This window comes from Aegilops tauschii, chromosome 2 (genome assembly GCF_002575655.3).
Source record: "Aegilops tauschii subsp. strangulata cultivar AL8/78 chromosome 2, Aet v6.0, whole genome shotgun sequence".
Taxonomy (NCBI): domain Eukaryota; kingdom Viridiplantae; phylum Streptophyta; class Magnoliopsida; order Poales; family Poaceae; genus Aegilops; species Aegilops tauschii.
Window position 1 is genome coordinate 569,638,483 of NC_053036.3, and position 22,387 is coordinate 569,660,869.

At 46.2% G+C, this 22,387-nt stretch overlaps 1 pseudogene; it reads right to left on the reverse strand.

Annotated features, from left to right (window-relative positions):
• Positions 1-11,129: 11,129 nt before the first annotated feature.
• LOC123497155 (myricetin 3-O-rhamnoside 1,2-glucosyltransferase UGT709G2-like) lies at positions 11,130-16,743 on the reverse strand (annotated as a pseudogene).
• Between the last annotated feature and the right edge of the window lie 5,644 nt (positions 16,744-22,387).

A 22,387-nucleotide genomic window follows, 5' to 3' on the forward strand; every position in this document is an offset into this window, starting at 1 on the left:
GCGGCGGCGGCTAGGTCGGAAGGGGTGCGGGAGTGATCGATATATATATATATATATATATATATATATATATATATATATATATATATATATATATATATATATATATATATATATATATATATATATATATATATATATGACTACGCTAGGGTTTTTTGTGGGCCTTCGGGCCAATCGGCTGGGGCGGCTAGCAATTTTGGGTCTATTTGGGTCGTAGCCCAAGCCCACACTACCTCAGATTTGGAATCTACTAGAGTACTAGCGTCTATTTGGATGGGCGCCAATTATTTGGTCTGCCGAGGCCCATGTGCTTTTCTAATTCATTTCATGCCCACAGTTTAGGTGAGAGGCTTGTGTCCGAATCCTAAGCAAAGTTTTATTTGAGAGCCTTTATAATTTAGTGATTCTTTCTTCTTATTCTTAAATGTTTAATATACCACCATCATAATATTTTCTGTTATTCAATATGCATTGGTGCTAAAAACATGGTCGGTTTCAGAGCTACCAATTCTTCCACACACACACACACGCACATGGATTAGGAGAATTATAGTCATGGGTTATAGATTATAGAAGCAATGCATGTTTATTTCAGTAGTATTCATATATGGGTGTTGTGCTTATGTTTAAAGATTCATACTTCGACTTTAAGCATCAGGTAGATGATCTGACTCATTCTTACTAAAAGGTACACAAAATATACCATGTTGTGCGCAGATCTTCTCTCAATGTTTAACAATTATATTCTTATAAGTAGCATTCTATTATGGAAATACTTGTTGTTAATTGTTATCCGCTCATATGTAGATCTTTGAGAGGTTAGTTTACACCATCATGCACCATGTGCTATATTTAATAACGAATTTTATACTACTTTTAAGGTGACCATGCTAAAAGAATAATAGCTTATTATAGCATTTCTAAATTATGCTAATGTTGTTACCCCTTTGACAAGCTAAATATACCCACACACAAAAACTCGATGTAGATGTGTTATGGCCATGAAAGGAAATAACTATTAACTAACCTATCTTTATCCTCCATATCATCTAGCTTCTATTTGGTCAATCCCTTATCTCTACAACCTCTAAGCTCAATGGGTACTTGTGGCTGCTTCTTTTTTTATGGTGGTGTTCCCGCCTACCGATGAGTGATAACCTCTCACCCATTGAACTGCCGAAATTGAAAAGCAACATTTGTACATGCAAACGTCACATACACCATCCAAGAGTCACACATATACAAGGCTAAATAGACCATCATCAATGGTAAAAAAAGTCCGATAAGGTAAAAACAGCACAACAAGGCATGTGTCTGTGTCTGGTATATCTGTACGTGTGATGTGTAAGCTTACTATTTTTATTTAAGATAGTTACAAGATCAAATTATATAGAAGTCCTTATTCCACTTTACAAATGGCATGTGCATATATGGTGAGAAGATAAAAACCTACACACAGCGGGTGTTTGCCATACAGTGCCAAAAAGGCTTTCACCCGCTTTATAGATAAAGCATAACCATCGCACGATACAAAGTCCGGAGTTCAAAATAGGAAAGGTTGAAAAGAAAAAAAAACTACCAGAAAATAAGAAGGGGTACATGCTGGGGGACAGCAGCCCAAAATAAACAGTAAATCTGCATCATTAACTTGTAGGTCTATGTATCCAAGTATAGGAGAAGAATTCATGAGAGTGGCGTTTTGGCACAGGGGAGCGCGCGCTCCTGGTTTTAAAATGTGTTTTAAACATATTTTGAAATGTTAAAAAATTTCAAAGAAAAAGTTGGCGTGTACATCTTAATATTGTACATGCTCATAAAGTCGTTTCGTACAAAACCAACAATTTATGTGTCACGTGTGAAAAAAGACAAAATCTGGTGTTAAAAAATACTTTTCACAAGACATCCTTTTGTTTTTTTACACAAGCCACAAAAAAGTCGGTTTTCTCCGAAACTTGACGTGCACACATATAGTGTAAACATGTATGCACCAATTTTTTGTTTGTAAATTTTTTCAAACTTTGAATTTTTTTTTTGCATGCAGGAGCGCGCGCTTCCAGGAGCACCAACGGATTTCCGAAGAATTCATGTCTATCTATCTAGATCTCTATGCAGATTAAGGGCGTGTACACTTGTGCTATCTTTGAAGTGCCACGTAAGATAAATGTTGATGTGGAGGAAAGGGAAACTATAATAAAAGACTTGTCTTCTCTTGATTAAGAGATAGTCTCTCAACAAGAATGTATCTCATCACCTATTTAAGGATATCTATTTATTGTCTTCTCTTAATTATATGGCGGGCTTAAAATAAGACTACTTATCAACCACTGTATATGCCTTAACTGAGATAAGGTGCTTGTTGTTCCTAACTTACATGTCACTGTTTGTTTTCCAACTGCTTAGGTGGGGCTAATTACAGCAATGCTACACGCATGGACTGGCTTTTAAGTGATCAACAGACTGGGATACATGGCTGGTTTTGATTGGATGAAATTAAAGTGAGGGGCCCACCCCCACTGAAAATCAGGGGGGAGGGGGGAGATTTGTTAGGAAACAACCCGTAAAACCCTGTAAAATGCCCGTGTGTATAGAATTTTCGGGCTAATTACGGTAATCCGATAAAACATAATACCCCATGTCGGTATCAAAACCGGCTGATCTCGGGTAGGGGGTCCCGAACTGTGCATGTGAGGATCGAAGGTAACAGGAGACAGGGGGCACGATGTTTACCCAGGTTCGGGCCCTCTTAATGGAGGTAATACCCTACTTCCTGCTTGATTGACTTTGATGAGTATAGGGGTTACAAGAGTTGATCTACCTCGAGATCGTAATGGCTAAACCCTGGATGTCTAGCCTATATGATTTAAGATAGCCTCTACGGACTAAACCCTCCGGTTTATATAGACACCGGAGGGGCCTAGGGTTGTACGGAGTTGGTTTAATAGAAAGGAAACTACACATACGGACGCCAAGCTTGCCATCCACGCAAAGGAGAGTCCCATCCGGACACGGGGGAAGGCCTTCTATCTTGTATCTTCACGGCCCATCAGTCCGACCCATGTCACATAGCCCGGATGCCCGGGGACCCCATAATCCAGGACTCCCTCAGTAGCCCCTGAACTAGGCTTCAATGACAACGTGTCCGGCGCGTAGATTGTCTTCGGCATTGCAAGGCGGGTTCCTCCTCCGAATACTTCAAAGCAGTTGAACAAGAGAACTATGTCCGGCTCTGTATAACCATTACAACCCTCAACCACAAAGGCACAATACATAACCAAAATAAGGTATGTCCACTCACGGTTTTTTCGGCGAAATGTTATGTCTGGCCTCTTTATTATTTTGAACCGTTTTCTGGCCTCCCGCTTCGCGTTTCGAGACACAACCTCCATTGACACGTCTTGTCAAAGCAGAGATCGTGTCCCCTTATTGCGGGATTCCCATCAATACGGGTTTGGGTAATCCAACCATGCCATTCACACGACCCTTTGGGAACATGCGAGTTTTAAGACTTGAGGGGGGCGCTTGATATTCACGGCCTATATAAACGGATAAAGATCCATCTTTTTACCCCACGCCTTCTTCTTCCTCAGCCTTCCCATCCTCGAGCTCTAGCGCCCAATTTCCAATCTTTCGCACCACCACCAACTTCTCCGGCCATGGACGAATCCGGTTCTCAAGGCAAGTGGATGGCCTCCTCCATGACGGAGGAGGACGTTAAGGAGCTCCGGGAGGCGAGGTACTAGACTGTGGAGATCACGCACAGGCTCCCTGCCCCGAAGCAGATCATCCCCACTTGGGAGCCCGGCGAAAGGGTGGTATTCATTCCCCACTTCCTTCGCGGACTGGGGTTTCCCCTTCACCCCTTTGTTCGCGGTCTCATGTTCTATTACGGGCTAGATTTTCACGATCTAGCCCCGAACTCCTTCCTCCATATCTCGGCGTTCATCATCGTGTGTGAGGCATTCCTCCGCATACCCCCACACTTCGGCCTGTGGCTCAAGGCCTTCAACGTGAAGCCGAAGGTGGTCGACGGGCAGCACGCGGTTGCGGCGGCGCCATGGTGAGGAAGCTCCGCAATGTTACCTGGCCCAAAGGGGCCTTTTTGGAGACCGTCAAGATATGGCAGCAGGAGTGGTTCTACATCACCGAACCCCGCGGCACCAAGTGGGCGGCCGCTCCTGCATTCAGATCCGGACCCCCGCCGCGGCTCGCATCGTGGACCAAAAAGGATCTGGACTGGGGTTCGTACAATGAGGTGTTGATGCTGCAAAAGCGCATCAAGAGTATCATAGAAAAGGACACCAGCCTTACTGACGTGATCCAGGTGATGCTCGTCTGCCGAACCCTTCCCTGCCAGCAACGGCCTCTCCGTATGTGGGAATTCAATCCGGAAGGACCACAGACCCTACAACAATCATTGGCACGACGCACAAAGAGATCTGGAAGCTGCACTTCAAGGCTCAAAAGTCATGGCCGAAGGCGTCCGAGGACACCGGCCTTGACTGCAATCATCCGGCCACCCCGGTAAGTGTTAAATTTCCGAACATAGCTTAGTTCATCAATCAAAGGAGTGCACTGAGAATTCCATCCTCTAAACAGGGCTAGACAAAGAAGGCGGAGCGGATCAGATGTCCAGCTCCACTGCCCAAAAACCTAGTTGATCCTCTACTAATGAGGATGCTGGTCCCGGCGCCATACCAGGCGCCGGTGAAGAAGGACAAGAAGAAGAAGAAGAGGCCGAAAGCGGCCTCCACCACAAAGGTACTTCGGACGCGATGTCCGAAGGGGCCGAGGCTCCCTCCTCCCATGAGGGAGATGAAGACGAAGAGGAGGAGGAAGAAGATGACCCTCCTCACAGGGGGAAGAAGAGGGCGGCCGGAGGCTGAGGCGTCCAAGAGGGGAAAGATATCCCTCTCGGATGGCTCGGATTCGGATGCCGAAGCCATCCCCAAGCGTCGCCCCAACGCCAAGCCCCTAGCCGAATCGTAAGTATCTAAGGATTCTCTACACACATCCAATCTTTTACGAATCGTGGGAATCATATTAAATCATGCGCTACAGTCCGGCCCGCGATCTCCCCCAACTATCTTCATCTTCGGGGAACTCTCTGGCATCGGAGATGATGGAGAGCGAGACGCCTCCGCGAACCTCCCCACCACCTATTGCGGATGACGCCGAGGTGTTATCCCAAAGGACCTCTCCGGGCCACGGAGAGGCGCGGGGGACCGCCGAGACGGCGCTAGAGGGTAATGCCTTGGTTGCCGAGAACATGGGGGGCACAACCCTCATGGAGACTGATGACGGGGGCCCTAACCAGTCCGGCCCCCAGCCAGATGCCATTCCGGAGACCCAAATGGCTCCGGGATCGAATGAGCGACCCCCTTCGAAGGAGGGGGAGCGCCTATTCCAATGGCGACCTCCTCTAATCTGGAGGCGCCAAACACTCTGTCGGACGCCCTACGAAGTGCGTCCGTTTTGGAAGAGCACTGTACCCTGATGGGTACGGTGGTTGAGAAGGTTTAGTCCGCAAAAAGCGGGCTGAACGAAGCCTTCACCAGCCTATTAACAGGCTTTGAGGTATGAGATGTAATGTCTTTAGCCGCTTTTCATATGAAAAATATGCCTGTGTATAGATAGTAGTCCCTGAGACTCTCTTCATCTTTTGGAAAAAAGGCCGAACAGAGGATCGATAATATTCGCAGGAGATAATGTACTTGTCTATTTTCAGAAACAGGCTTCATTGTTAGCGGCAACCGCCCATTCCGCCCATTCCGCCGAAGTATCCGAGCTCAAGCGGAAGCTAGGGCTGGCCGATGAGGATCTCGTCCGCATCAACAAGAGGTTTGATGAGGCGCAAGGTATGTTTTTGGAAAAAATGTTTACACATCTGAAGTAATATACCCATGCGGAGTCTAAGCTCCTGTGTTGCCCTGTTCATTATTGCAGGTAGTGCAGCCGCAGTCGAGACCCTGAAGGGCGACCTTGCCCGAGCCAAGGAGCAGGCACGGGTGAGCCAAGCGGCCGTAGATTTAAAGGCCAAGCAGGTTGCCCGCGGCCGCTATGAGGAGCGGGTGACCAAAGTAGAGCAAGAGCTCAAGGACGCTGCCAGCAAGTGCGAGTCCTTGGAAGAGGAGAATAAGGCCCAAGCGGCCGAGCTGACCAAGGCTCTCCAGGGGGCCAAGGAGGCGCGGACCGAGTCCCGTGCGGCGCGCGAGGAGATCAAGCAGGCCGAACAGATAGTGGCTGGTAAGCCCATTCTTTTATAGAGTAAATTCAGCAATCAGAAGTATGCCTTGCTCACTCGACTGTGGAGTGCTCCAGACGCCTTTGCGGATCTTCCGAAGAGTGTCGCCGACGCCGCGCAGTTCTTTCGGGCCCAGGAGGGGCACACGACGGAGAAGCTATTCTGGTCACAGTTCGCGACCCAGGAGCGCCCAGCGCTGTTGAACAACCAGATGACGCAGTGGGCCGAGCTGCATAGGATGTCCGGATTGGCCATGAGGGACGTCATAGTCCGGCTGTGGCCAACCGAACCCATTCCAAGTAGCTACTTCGGCCTGGTGCAGCGACTCATCGACGCGCTGCCCCGAATTGACGCGGTCAAGCAGTCGGCAAGCATAGAAGGTGCGCGGATGGCCTTCGCCCGTGTCAAGATGCATTGGGAAAAAATGAAGGCCGCTGTCGTGGCAGTTGAGGGCCCGCCAGAAGGCAAGGAACACCGCAAGCCGGAGCGCTATTTCGAAGACGTCCTAGAGGGTGCCCGTTTGATAGAGGGTCAATGCTCGAAGAATATCATGTTCGAGTAAATGTATCTGACCTGACCAGGCGTTGTGCCATGAACTAAAGCTTTGTAATATATTTGTGCCTTTTATCTTAAAGTATTTTTCCTCCTATGCGGCCGGTTTTATCCCTGAGAGTTTACCAGTCGTCGACTTCAGCCCCCACGTAGATACTACGGGGGTGTTCGGAATAGCACATGACCACACTTGACCCAACGTCTTGGTCCGTAAAGGAGGTGTCAGCGCGGCGAACCAAGCAATCAGACTATGCGGCTTTATCACCCTCACTTAGGCATAGGAGTTTGACAATGGGACTGTGAGATAGCCCCTGGTGCGTATGCGGCTATCCGAACTTGGATGCCTTATGCGCGTGACTGGAAGAGAGCCAGTCCTTCGTGTAATACGGGAGAAATCGCTAGAGATTTAGTAAGTCGCTGAATCGCTGACCAGCTCTCGCAGCATCATGACAGTCAGTTTTCGGCTTTCTCTACTGAGGTGCTTGACCGTGTGAACCAGAAGCACAATCGTAGTAGTTCTCCCTTTACTACCTTAGTCGAACAAATGGAACGTAAGGTAGTAACCACTGGAGCCGGTCAACCCAACTATTGACCAAAGACATGATTAGAAGCCGATGCATATAATGCAGTATTCTGGACGCCGAAGTCTACTCTGAGAGTGTTTGGACTTTCTGTTTTCAAAAATATATATGGCTAAATAGAGCCCCTGGTGATTTTAAATCGTGCCGAGATGTGTCTTTCAATCTGACGTAAAGAGGGGAATACAGATTATCTGGTAAACCAATACCGAATAAGGTTGGACAAAACTGTTTCCATTATAGTCTGACTGATACGTCAAAACGTGCTCTTACAGGGAATGCCACATCATCGAGGCTATTTTACATGCCAAGAATTTGAGAACAAGGGAAAAGCTCCATACAGGTCCTAAAAAAGGTGGTCTTGAAGATCCTTTGGACACCCCGCCGCACGTCTGCGCTGCTTTTCACCTTTGGTTTAGGATCCTTTAAGAGGATCAACGATCGTGTATATAGAAGGGGCCTGGTAAGGGGCCCTTTGTACAACCGACAAGTGATTTGGGTTTTAAAGAACCTGAAATATGAGAGAAAAGAGAAAAAAGAAGAAGGAGATTAAGGTCCGAATAGGGTCGAGCCGTATTGTGGACTTTGTCCTTAATGTGCCTCCATCCCTGCCCATGGTATTTTTAGTGCGTAGTTATGTACGTGCGGTACGTATGCCGCGATTAGGTGGGGGTTTTGACGGAGGCTGAATTGCTAATCAAGTTCTGGACGAACCGAACTGTCATTCTGAGGGGTAGATCGGACTCGTTTGACAGTGTCCGGGGGTTTGATGGCCGAAGAAGTATTCGGCTTGATAAGGCCACCCTGTACCTCGGCCGCGAGGGCCGCAATATGCTCCTCAGTACGGAGGGAGCGCTCCATGTTTCCATTGGCTGGTATGACGCCGCGTGGTCCGGACATCTTAAGCTTTAGATAAGCGTAGTGCGGGACTGCATTGAAACGGGCGAAAGCGGTTCGTCCGAGCAGTGCATGAAAGCCACTGCGGAAGGGGACGATGTCAAAGATCAAGTCTTCGCTTCAAAAATTATCCGGTGAGCCGAAGACTACTTCCAGCGTTATTGACCCTGTGCAGCAGGCCTCTATGTTGGGTATCACTCCTTTAAAGGTGGTTTTAGTGGGCTTGATTCTTGACGGATCAATACCCATTTTGCGGACAGTGTCCTGATAAAGCAGGTTAAGACTGCTGCCACCGTCCATAAGGACTCGCATGAGATGGAATCCGTCGATAATTGGATCGAGGACCAATGCTGCCGAACCTCCATGACGGATACTGGTCGGATGGTCTCTGCGATCAAAAGTGATCGGACAGGCTGACCATGGGTTGAATTTTGGAGCGACTGACTCTATGGCATAGACGTCCCTTAATGCGCGCTTGCGCTCCCGCTTAGGGATATGAGTAACGTAGATCATATTTACTGTTTTTTACCTCGGTGGGGGGGGGGGTTTCTTTTGCCCCCTTGTGTTTGTTGGGCGAGGCTCATTGTCGTCCTCGCTGGGCGCCCTTTCCCCTTATGTTCGGTGTTTAGCTTATCGGCCTGTTTAAAGACCCAAGAATTTCTGTTGGTATGATTGGCAGGCTTGTCAGGGGTGCCATGAATCTGGCAAGGCCGATCGAGTATTCTGTCCAAACTGGATGGACCATCTTTGTTTCCTTTGAATGGCTTCTTCCACTGACCGGGTTTAGAGCCACTGAATCTGGCGTTGACCGTCGTATCTTCGGTATCTTCATTGTTGCTTCGACACTTGTGTTTGTTGCATGGTGGCCTACCGTTGCCGTCTCTGGCTTCGGAGGTGCTAGGGTCGCTGGTGATGTTGGTTCTGCGAGCTAGCAAGCTATCTTCTCCCGTGCAGAAGCGGGTCATGAGTGCAGTAGGAGCTGCCATGGACTTTGGTTTTTCTTGGCCGAGGTGTCGGGCGAGCCACTCATCCCGGGCGCTATGTTTGAAGGCCACAAGGGCTTCGGCATCCGGACAATCGACAATTTGGTTCTTTTTATTAAGAACCTGGTCCAGAGGTTCCGGGCTGACTCTCCCGGTTGCTGGACTATGTGACTAAGGTCATCGGCGTCTGGAGGCCGGACATATGTGCCTTGGAAGTTGTCTCTAAAGGCATTTTCCAGATCTTCCCAGCTACCAATGGAGTTTTCTGGGAGGCTGTTTAACCAGTGTCGTTCTGGTCCCCTTAGTTTTAGTGGGAGGTACTTGATGGCGTGGAGATCCTCACCGCGAGCCATGTGAATGTGGAGAAGAAAATCTTCAATCCATACCGAGGGATCTGTCGTTCCATCGTATGATTCAATGTTTACGGGTTTAAACCCTTCTGGGAACTGGTGCTCCATTACCTCATCGCTGAAGCATAAGGGGTGTGCGGGTCCTCTGTATCGGGCGACGTCACGACGGAGTTCGGATGATGTCCGTATGCGGTTTTCGGCTCGGGTGAGGTTGTGCTTATCGCGCCAGACCTGATGGCCGTCTTCTCGCGTTGGGGCATGCCCCCTTGATCCATAGATTGATCTGGCTTGGCCTGCTCTATTGTCCGGGTCCTGTCGTAGGTCATAGGTGTACCCTGGGGCCGCTGTCTCTCTACCTCTACGGCGGAGTGGTGCGGGCAGGTGTTCGGCATAAGTGGCCGCTCTGTCCCGTCCACGCGGTGGCCGGTCTGGTTCATCAGCGTGGTCATGTCTTGACGGTATTGGCTCGAGGGCCTCGTCGTCAAATTGTGGTAGTAGTCGACGCTTCGGATAACTCTTTGCTGGGCGTTGAAGGCCATACTCTTCGGTGGCTAGGACCTGGGTCCATCTGTCGTTGAGTGTATCCTATTCGGCTTGGAGCTGTTGCTGCTTCTTTTTTAGGCTTCTCGCAGTAGCGATTAGCTGGCGCTTAAAGCGCTCCTGCTCAAGTGGTTCCTCTAGCACGATGAAGTCTTCGTCGCCAAGGCTCACATCATCCTTGGAGATTGGTAGATAGTTACTATCCTCGAGTCCTCGTTCCCAACCGAATCGTCAAGGTTAACTTGCCCCTCCGCCCAATCATCCCGTTCGGATGATGGCTCGACGGGGGCTTCGGGGTCTTCGACATTCTCCGGAGTGTTATTGTCTCCGGTGCCAGTATTGCTGTCTTTTTCGCGACGTGATTTTGAGCAGCGCCGCTGTTGTCGACGCTTTGGTGGTGCCTCAGCAGTCTTATCCTCAACCGGGTCCTTCCTGCCATCGCCGTCATCCTCTTTGGGTGTGTCCACCATATACACGTCGTATGTGGAGGTGGCCGTCCAACGTCCGGTAAACGGCGGGTCTTGGCCTTGTTCGTCTCCGGCATCGTCGTTCATGACGTCGATGTCTTTGGAGGCATAGTCCAGCATGTCGGTTAAGTCCTCTACAGTGGCTATGAAGTGGGTGGTGGGTGGGACGTAAAATTCCCCACTTTCAGCCCCTAGTCCGGGCTGGGCGTAGTTCGGAGGTGATTCCTCTATAATGGCAAGGGATCGCATTAGGTCCAGAGCCTCGTTTAAGAGCGAGGTTTGGACGGGGAAGCGAGAGTCCGTGGAGCTAGGCAGGGCAGGAGCCTCCTGGCCGTGCTCACGTGACGTGGACCTTGAGAGTTCAGAGCTGGTATCCGGGGGCGAGTCCGGCTTTCCAATGACAGGGTGAGCCCAGTTCGACTCCGGGCTTGCCGATGACGCAGTCCCCTCCGGATCTCCGGTAGCGAGCTCCATAATTCTAGAGAATCCGGTGGGCTCTAAACTCCCATCCTCAGACCTGGTAGTTTGCTCCGGATCTAAGGCCAGAGCGATGGCCGGGGCCGCGAACCCTTCGAAGATCAAGTCTCCTTGGATATCAGTGACATAATTTAGATTTCCAAAACTGATCTGATGACCAGGGGCGTAGTTGTCGATCTGTTCAAGGTGGCCAATCAAGGCGCACGCAGCGCGAAGCCGCCGAACACAAAAATTTGACCCGGGAGAAAAGTTCCCCTGAAAAGGCATCGTTGTGGATGATCGAACGAGCCATCGAACCTTCTGTCGACGGCACAGTGGAACCCTCAATGAAAGCACCAATGTCGGTGTCAAAACCGGCTGATCTCGGGTAGGGGGTCCCGAACTGTGCGTCTGAGGATCGAAGGTAACAGGAGACAGGGGGCACGATGTTTACCCAGGTTCGGGCCCTCTTAATGGAGGCAATACCCTACTTCCTGCTTGATTGACTTTGATGAGTATAGGGGTTACAAGAGTTGATCTACCTCGAGATCGTAATGGCTAAACCCTAGATGTCTAGCCTATATGATTTATAATAGCCTCTACGGACTAAACCCTCCGGTTTATATAGACACCGGAGGGGCCTAGAGTTGTACAGAGTCGGTTTACAGAGAAATGAAACTACACATCCGGATGCCAAGCTTACCATCCACGCAAAGGAGAGTCCCATTCGGACATGGGGGAAGGCCTTCTATCTTGTATCTTCACGGCCCATCAGTCCGGCCCATGTCACATAGCCCGGATGCCCGGGAACCCCATAATCCAGGACTCCCTCACCCCACGAAAGCATAAAACACTGTGTGACGGAAGGTAAATCCGCATGGACGAGTGGATAGATATGTGAATTGCTAAGCAGGAAAAATGTTTTCTCGAACGACAAGAGCGGGTAAAACAGAGTTTGACTGACTTACCTTGCCGAACCTGATTTTTTTTATGGTTAACAGCAGGAGCTCTGCTTTTCATTATAGAAGGGGGAAATAATGTACAGAATGAAGTCAGTCAAAGCAAAGGAAAAGAAAGAGAAACAAGAGAAGGCACTGAAATTGTAGGTCTACTCCTCGCCAAAGGCCTGACCTATTGTCAGGAGGTCATCTATAATCAAGCTAACTAGGGCTGACCTGAATATATATCTATTTGATTTTCCTCCACTCTATATACATCAACCAGCTGCAAAAGAGAGAAACACGCCGTAGTAAGCCATCAAAGAAATCTGTCTGAGTCAACATTGTGATTTGAGCAATCTATGTAGATCAGTACATGTTCAACATGCAACTTGGAGTCCCTGGTGAAAGCCACCATAAGTTCTCTCCTGATCCTAGAATCAATAAGGAAGAGCCGCCCACCACTCTTGATTGTGTCAGTGATGTCAAATTTCTTCTCGGTTTGTCTACAACACAGAAGATCAGAACACTTGTACGAACGACTAGATATGTACAACATAACACAACAAATAGGCCTAGTATGCACAAGGTATTGCTTTATAGTGCAGGATTGGTTCTCATCTTGGACACATTTTTCCTTTGCAAGAGGCATTTTTCTCGATAAAGGGAGATTTTATTAACTCAAAAGAGCATCAAGAGACATAAGGTTTTCTAGTCGTTTCCACTAGAACAATCCATATTTTAACAACACCTGAATGGGAAAAGGTTGGGCAATGACGATAATATCCAAAAAAGGCTGGGCTTTTGCCTCCGTTTAAAAAAAAAATTACATAGCGCATTGGGTCCGTCCAAAGTACAAACGGTTAAGTGTTTACTAATAGGCATAAATATCATAAGATAAGCTTGCCGCTTTCTTTTCTTTTTTGACAGAGCAAACAAAAGTGGTAAACAAACATTTTTTTTACCAAAAGTTGAAAGTTTATTCCATTTTTTTACCTCAAGGATGACATTTTTGACATGGAATACCCCCAAATACAAGTTTGGTCCCTTGTTATCCCAATGTTGAAATTTTGACACAGTTCACCCCCTTGGAAGCAACCATACTAATTTTCATTTAAGTAATTCTTGGCTCTGGACCAGACTTGACGCTGAGCTCTCTGATGAAGCGGACGAGCCGCCCTAACTCGGATGACGATGAGCCCCCGTCGGCGATGTCCAGACTCAACTGCTCCGCCATGGCTTGGGCCGCTGCCTTGATCTGGCCGGACATCATGGCCTCCCTCACCATCCTCTCCACGACAGCCCTGTCGCACACGTCCTTCATGTCCAGCCCCGTCCTCCACACGGCGCCCACGAGACGGCTGTTCATCTGTTGGTCGAGGAAGAAGGGCCAGCACACCATCGGCACGCCCTCGACGGCGCATTCCAGCGTGGAGTTCCAACCGGCGTGTGTCAGGAAGGAGCCCACCGCTCTGTGCCGCAGAACGTCCAGCTGAGGAGCCCACTCCACGATCTTGGCCTTGCCGGCTTGCGCTACCGCGACGGCTTCTCGAAGTAGCGCTGAGCTAGCCATCTAGACCATGCCCGGCCGGAGCACCAAGAGGAAGGCGTACCCGGTGGCTGCGAGGCCGGAGAGGAACTTGGTGAGCTGCTCGTACGAGATCACGGCGATGCTCCCCAGGCTCAAGTATACGACGGACCGGTCGCCGTGGCCGTCTAACCACGCCATGCACCCGTCGTCCTCCCGCCACAGGCTCGCGCTTGCGGCGGACCTCGAGCTGGCGTGGAGTGGACCTACCGCGAAGACGTCGCGTGTGCGCGACGCGATGTGGGCGAGCGCTGGCCGCTCCATCGACGCGGCGGTGTTGATTATCAGCGCACGCGCCTTGCAGCTATGAGCGACGCCCTCGCCAATCTTGAGTATCATGGGATCTCCGCCGCCTGATTGCTCAGTGGAGCAGAGTCCAGGACCACGAGGAAGATCTCGTCGCCGGAGGATGCCCTCCATCCCCAAAACGCCACACACTGGGTCGTCCGCAGGGAAGGGGTTCTCGCCGAGCTCGAAGACCTTGGGCATGGACATGAACGCCAGGGAGCTGCACGCGCTGAATGTGCAGAAGGCAAGCGCCGGGATGCCGAGTTCCTCGGCGATGTCGGTGGCGAACGGCATGGTGCCATCGGCGACAACGCATGTCACCGGCGGCACATCGTGGGCGGGCAGAAGCGACGACAAGAGCAGGGCACGGTACGCGGCGCTGCCGGTCGTGCACATGGACTCCATCAGCTCCATGTAGTGGCGGGGGTGGTCGTCGGGGAGGCCATCGGGGATCGACAGCAAACGTAGGCGCGGCGGAGGCGCCCTCGCAATGCGGCAGAGGTTGTGCTCGGTGTGGAGGAAGGTGACGTGGACGCCGGCGTCGAGGAGGGCCGTGGCGAGGTGGAGCATGGGGTTGATGAGTCCCTGCCGTGGCCAAGGGAACACAAGGACGTGCACCGCCACCGTAGGCGCAGAGTCCATCACCGGCGATGTGCTTCGGCAAACGGCGGCTCGCTATGTGGAGATGGTTGGGAAGCGTACGTATGGATAGCAGGGACGCGTGCCTATATAGAGCAGATATACTAGCGCTTTGGCAAACACAACACACCTAACACGCGCAGCCTAACAAACCCCTGACAACTATACAAATATTAGGACGCTTTGCCTCACGCGTCCGATTGGCAATAAAAATACCTCCGGACTGAAGGAATCTCCGGCAGCATCCCGTTATTTTTTTGGAGGGATGCATCCCGTTACTTTGTACCATCTGCTGGAGCTTTGTGTGTGCAGTGTGTGAGATTCAAAAAAAAATCTGCTGGAGCTTTGTGTGTGCAGTGTGCTGGTTTGGGGAAATATTTCCATCCAACTGATCAGCGTGCATGTGGCCTAATTTTTCTAGAGAGAAGGCCTTGAGCCTGACTTTGGGACGCCAATACCTGCCGATCATCAGCTGGAGGCGCAGGCCGAGCAAACGATTCTACCGCTACTAGAAATGCGGGTGCAGCTATACCTTGCTTCTAGCGAGGCAACCTTCCGACTCGCTGGAATGCCTTGCAGTGACGCGAGCGTATGTTTTACATTTTTTATATTTATGTTTTTGTTTTATCCTTTCATTTTTTTACTTTCGTTTATACTTCCAAATATTTTAAATAAATATATTACAAAAAACATTTTACAAAGAACATTTCAAGAAAAAAAATGTTAACCAAACATTTGAAAAATATTAAATGTGCATAGAGAAAATGTTTCCCATGTACATAGAGAAAAGTTGATCATGTATGTAAAAAAAATTTAAACCAAACATTTAAAAAATATTCAATGTGTATAGAAAAATGTTGACAATGTATTAAAAAAAATCATTAAACTTGTATTTGCAAAATGTTAATCAAGCATTTGAAAAATGTTAAATGTGTATAGAAAAACGTTGACCGTGTATTAAATAATGTTAAACTTGTAACTGAAAAATAATAATCAAGCATTTAAAAAAATGTTAAATGTGTATATAAAACAAAGTTGACATTGTATTCAAAAACTGTTAAACTAGTATTTGGAAAATGTTAATCAAGAATATCAAAAAATCTTAAATGTGTATAAAAAATATTGACCATGTATTGAAATAAAATATAAATCTTGTATCTAAAAAATGTTAATCAAGGATTAGAAAACAAAAATGTAAAATGTGTATAGGAAAAATGTTGACCATGTATTCAAAAGATGTTAATCTGATATTTGAAAAATGTTAGTCAAACATTTTAAAAAGTTATATGTAGATACAAAAAATGTTGACCATGTATTCAATAAATATTAATCTTGTATTTGAAAAATATTAAAAATGTACTAGCAAAATGTATTAGTATATACCAAAAATGTGTATAGAAAAACAATGAAAACCCAAAAAAAATAAACCAATGAAAAACGAGAAAAAAATGAAGAAAAAATCTAGTGAAAAACCAAAAATAAACAAAGAAGACTAAAGAAAAACAAGTGAAATAAAAATACTAGTAAAAGCAGATAACATAACCGAAGAAAAAACGATGAAAAACAAGAAAAAATACCTAGAAAACTAGTGGTAAACCAGCTCTTTCTCTTTATTTAACATGGTAGCGACCTAGTAATTCAACATGAAACGGATGGTGGCCCAATGGCTAGCAGTGCTACGCTACAACCGTGAGATCCCAATTTTCATTCTCGCGTGTCCCTTTTTCTCTATAGTCTATTTCTTATAGCATGACTGGGTTGGGCCGCAACTATATACCTTCATGTGAGACCGAAGGAAGACTTGCTATAAGCGAGATATAGAGCTAGTTTGGTTCACCTCCACGGCTTTGTGCCTAGCGTGAGCCTAAGTAGGTGGTATTTTTTTGCCTGGTGAGGCAGCTTGGAGCTAGTTTGTTTGGTTGGTTGCCTGGGGTGATGTCTTATCAGCTGGTGTCAGCATGGGGTTGGGGTCCCCTCTGCAGTGCACATGGTCTTTGGTCTCTTCTCTTAATTAGCAATTAAGTATCCCATGCTGCATTTTCTAACTCCCAGGCTTCCTGCCACGGACGCCTAGCCGTTGCCTGGCAGGCTAATGACGTTGGTTGGATGTCCAGGCCACGCAAGAACTCAACCATCCAGGATACGAACCAAACAATTTACAGACAGGTTCCAGGCTAGCTCCATGCCAGGCGTGACACTCCCAGAACGTGAACCAAACTAGCCCGTAGCCTCCAAACGAACTTTTTGGTTTGTTGTAAGAAATACAATAGACAATATTTTTGTCGGATAGGTTTTCGACGTCTCCAAGCTCAATCACCATTACCTTTGTATACAAAAATAAAAAAGCGTTAATTTTTTCATGATATAGGTAAAAATAAAACAGTATTAAAAATTTACCATCTTATACAAAACAACTTTGCCATGTTATAGAGCATTAAAATATTGTATCAATTTCAATAAAGACATATACAAATTTGCATGTTTTAATTCATGTGACTATAATTCTCTGGCAAATTCATACATTTGCCGTGAATATATAAATTCATATATTTTTCATGTAGACAAGTTTAAAAGAAATTCCATGTAGACACAGTTTATTTTTTTCCCCAAGTGATAAGTTTAAAAATTCATAGATTTTGCCATGTGACAAGTTTAAAAATTCATAGATCTTGCAAATTTATATATTCTTCGACAATATTACAAATTCTTGTGACAAAGAATTATTTGGCAAATTCATAGATTTGCCATGAATGTCTACATACAAATATTCTTTGGCAAAAAATATATATTCTTGGGAAAAACCTAGACTTGGCATGATTTAATGTACATTTGCCAAGCATGGCTATCAAAAAATTGGCATGGTACAACCATGGAATTTGCCATTTTTTGGAATTAAATTTATCATGGATGTAAAACTAGCCATGGTCCAGCAAAGTAATTTGCTATAGCTATGAAATTAAATTTGCCACGTGCGTAATACAAACCTGATCCTAGAAGCGAATGTGTGTGTAATGCCATATGCCAAAATTATGAATTTTCCATGCTATGTACAATAAAACTACCATGGTATAACTAATAAAATTTCCATATTATAAATTGTGAATTTTCCATGTCAATTGTCACATCTAGAATTGCCACGAGACAAGTTTCAATCCCAAAAAAGGCACTTACAAAAAAGCGATATGATACAAAAGAAATAAAAAGAAAATTGTTAAGTAGATTTAAACTTAACAAAAACAAATTTTGTTATGTGGCTCTTATTGACATGCCTTATACACCAATGTAAGCGAAGTTTTGCTATCTAAAATTGATATGTTTGGCCATGAGGATATTATGAAAATGCATAAAATTTCCCATGTGACAAGTTTAAAAAATTCATAAAATTGCCTTCTGAACATTTCTAAAAATTAACTTGCCATCTTTGGAAAACATAACATGATATGAATTTTCCATGTGACAAAGGAGAAAATTTGGCAATTTTTTACAAAAGGAACTTCTCTTCGAAAATAGTAAAAAGCACCTAATTTGCTATGTGACACTTACAAACATATCAAATATTTGCCATGTCTTATACATCAAATAATGCAATTTTTTTATCTAGATAAGTCCAATAAATTGGCCATGGTCTAAAGGCGAAAAAAGTTGTAAAAGGCACGAAAATTGCCAAAAAAAGTCTAATTAAAAAATTCCATGATCTAATTAATCAAATTGCCATTGTGTAATTGAAAAAATATCATTGTCTAATTAATAAAATCAGCATGATGTAAAAAACAAAATTGCCATGGTCTAACTGAATAAATTGCCATGTTCTAAATAATGAAATTGCCATGCTACATACAAAAAGTTATCATGGTCAAAATAATTAAATTACCATGGTACCTTCAATAGAACTGTTGGAAATATGCCCTAGAGGCAATAATAAATTGGTTATTATTATATTTCCTTGTTCACGATAATCGTTTATTATCCATGCTAGAATTGTATTGATAGGAAACTCAGATACATGTGTGGATACATAGACAACACCATGTTCCTAGTAAGCCTCTAGTTGACTAGCTCGTTGATCAATAGATGGTTACGGTTTCCTGACCATGGACATTGGATGTCGTTGATAACGGGATCACATCATTGGGAGAATGATGTGATGGACAAGACCCAATCCTAAGCCTAGCACAAGATCGTGTAGTTCGTTTGCTCAGAGCTTTTCTAATGTCAAGTATCATTTCCTTAGACCATGAGATTGTGCAACTCCCGGATACCGTAGGAATGCTTTGGGTGTACCAAACGTCACAACGTAACTGGGTGGCTATAAAGGTGCACTACAGGTATCTCCGAAAGTGTCTGTTGGGTTGGCACGAATCGAGACTGGGATTTGTCACTCCGTGTAAACGGAGAGGTATCTCTGGGCCCACTCGGTAGGACATCATCATAATGTGCACAATGTGACCAAGGATTTGATCACGGGATGATGTGAGTTACGGAACGAGTAAAGAGACTTGCCGGTAACGAGATTGAACAAGGTATAGGGATACCGACGATCGAATCTCGGGCAAGTAACATATCGATAGACAAAGGGAATTGCATACGGGATTGATTGAATCCCCGACATCGTGGTTCATCCGATGAGATCATCGTGGAACATGTGGGAGCCAACATGGGTATCCAGATCCCGCTGTTGGTTGACCGGAGAACGTCTCGGTCATGTCTGCATGGTTCCCGAACTCGTAGGGTCTACACACTTAAGGTTCGATGACGCTAGGGTTATAGGGAAAGTATGTACGTGGTTACCGAATGTTGTTCGAAGTCCCGGATGAGATCCCGGACGTCACGAGGAGTTCCGAAATGGTCCGGAGGTAAAGATTTATATATGGGAAGTCCTGTTTTGGTCACCGGAAAAGTTTCGGGTGATACCGGTAATGTACCGGGACCACCGGGAGGGACCCGGGGGTCCATCAAGTGGGGCCACCAGCCCCAGAAGGCTGCGTGGGCCAAGTGTGGGAGGGGACCAGCCCCAGGTGGGCTGGTGCGCCCTCCCACCAAGGCCCAAGGCGCATGGGAGAGTGGGAGGGGGCAAACCCTAGGTCCAGATGGGCCTTAAGGCCCACCCCTAGTGGCGCCCCCCCCCTCTCCTCCCCTTGGCCGCCCCCCTAGATGGGATCTAGGGCTGGCCGCCACCCCTTGGGGTGGGAAACCCTAGAGGGGGCGCACCCCCTTCCCCCCTATATATAGTTGAGGTTTGGGGCTGCCCAAGACATGAGAACGTCTCTCTTTCGGCGCAGCCCTACCCCTCTCCCTCCTCCTCCTCTCCCGCGGTGCTTGGCGAAGCCCTGCGGGATTGCCACGCTCCTCCATCACCATCACGCCGTCGTGCTACTGCTGGATGGAGTCTTCCCCAACCTCTCCCTCTCTCCTTGCTGGATCAAGGCGTGGGAGACGTCACCGGGCTGCACGTGTGTTGAACGCGGAGGCACCGTTCTTCGGTGCTCAGATCGGAATCAACCGCGATCTGAATCGCTACGAGTACGACTCCCTCATCCGCGTTCTTGCAACGCTTCCGCATCGCGATCTACAATGGTATGTAGATGCACTCCCCTTCCCCTCGTTGCTAGATTACTCCATAGATTGATCTTGGTGATGCGTAGAAAATTTTGAATTTCTGCTACGTTCTCCAACAAGAACTACCATGGTGTAATTGAAAAAAAAATCCATGGGCTAAATAATGAAATTGCCATGCCATTTAAAATAAAATTATCATGATCTAGGTAATAAATTGTGCCATGATCTTATATAAAGCTGCCATGCACTATACATAGAAGGTGCCATAAAACATTAGAGAATTTATTTTTTATGAACTTACCTATATCCCCATGGCAAGTGTATATATATACATCATCGCAAAAAAATACACACAAATCATGGGGAAAATAAAAAGGAAAGGAAAACTACACACAATGGCCATGCTTTTATCATCGCTGAATTTAAGTTGTGGCAAAAAAAGGATCATGGCAAAATGTGGATAAAATACTACTTGAATCACGGATATTGTGTGTGTGTGTGTGTGTGTGTGTGTGTGTGTGAAGGCAATATGTATGACTTAAAATGCATTGAAACTGTTGTTTGCATTGTTGATTTGAGGAAAAGATTTATTATTGGCAAAAAACGTGCTAAACTGACATGGTTAGGATTGACAAAAAATAGCAAGATAAAATGCGATGCAATGTTCAATTTATTTGTTGTGGCTAGGATTGAATATATATTGGCGTCCCTAGCAGACGATCGCCAGGTATTGGCGTCCTAAAAGTCAGGCTCAAGGCCTTCTCTCTAGAAAAATTAGGCCACATGCACGCCAATCAGTTGGATGGAAATATTTCCCCAAACCAGCACCCACAAAGCTCCAGCAGATGGTACAAAGTAGCAGGATGCTGCCGGAGATTCCTTCAGTCCGGAGGTATATATATAAGAGTTGCCATGTGAGCATAAAATGGATTTTTTTTCAAAATTTCCATGTTTTGGAAAAAGAGTTTTTTTAATCGCCATGTGACATAAGTAACAAATTTTAGAATTTACCGTGAGCATTTGTCATGGTGTGTTTTCCTCATGGCAAAAAATATAGAAAAATGCCAGGGGACAAAACATTGTTGTGCTAATAGTCATGAATTTATCAAGTATGCGTAAGACCACAAAAATCCACATTGACAAAACGTTACGCTAATAAAACATACAGAAATGCCACATGCTACTAAACCAGTACTGATAAAATTGCCATGGATTATTTTTAGCATGAACAAGTACTAAGGTGAAACTCACAACTAAGGGTGGGCACTGAAAATTGCATATATACTTAGACTTCACTCAAAAAGATGGGATCATGCATCCAAGGTAAATCTGACCTGCTAAACCGACAAAGGAAGTTGATCGATGGTACCGCTCAATTAGTTCCGTGCCACCGTCGATGGAGTGCGCCACTGTGTACAGCTTGACGCATTAAAGTGTGCGGTTGGTTGCCAGTTGCAAAAGCATCTCACGCGCTTCGATGAGCCATAATAAGCCTCAAGTATAAAGTTTTGACCGAGAACTTGCCAAAAGCCGTATGAGGCCATGATATCATGTCCCACATTCTCAAAAGAGGCGGGAAAAGGGTAGAGTGTTTGCTAGTCCAGTAGCTCTTCAGGGGACGGAGACCAACATGTAACACTCTGGGATCATCACTATGCAGATCTACCAATTCCGCTAGCCTCCACATAATGACGATACTAAGGCGCTAAAGCTTCACACAATAAACACGTCGAGATGTATCCGCCTTGTGGAACAATAGTCGGTATCACAACATAGAAAACGAAATAGTATGCAACAACAACATATACATATACAACTCATACAATGAGTGAATACAACAACTGTCTTTTGACCAAGATAGAACTTATACAACAGAAGTGAATTACACCTTAGACAGGTAAAGAGTGCAAATGCTTTAAGCAGGCTCAAATGAAAGCAAAGGCGCCATTATCCCTGCCAAGACTGTTGTTTGTGGGATAACCAGCTAACGTCTCCATCATCAAACCTCCTTCCTGAATCATTGTCAGCTAGATTGGCGGCAATCCAAGGAAAAGTGTAAATTAAGCAAGGTGAGTACACAGCCGTACTCGCAAGACTCGCGAGGACCTACACTACTATATGCATACTTTTCAAAAGGAACTGGTAATGTGGTTTGTGGAACAAGCACCTCTGCGTTCTACGGAGACATGCTACAACTTCTTTGTATTAGAGATAAGATGGGAGAGTGCATAAAAGTAGAAAGAATCATGCATCATCTACTCTATTCACCTACTAAAAGTGCAACTAATGCCTGGGTGGTTTTGGTAATTCA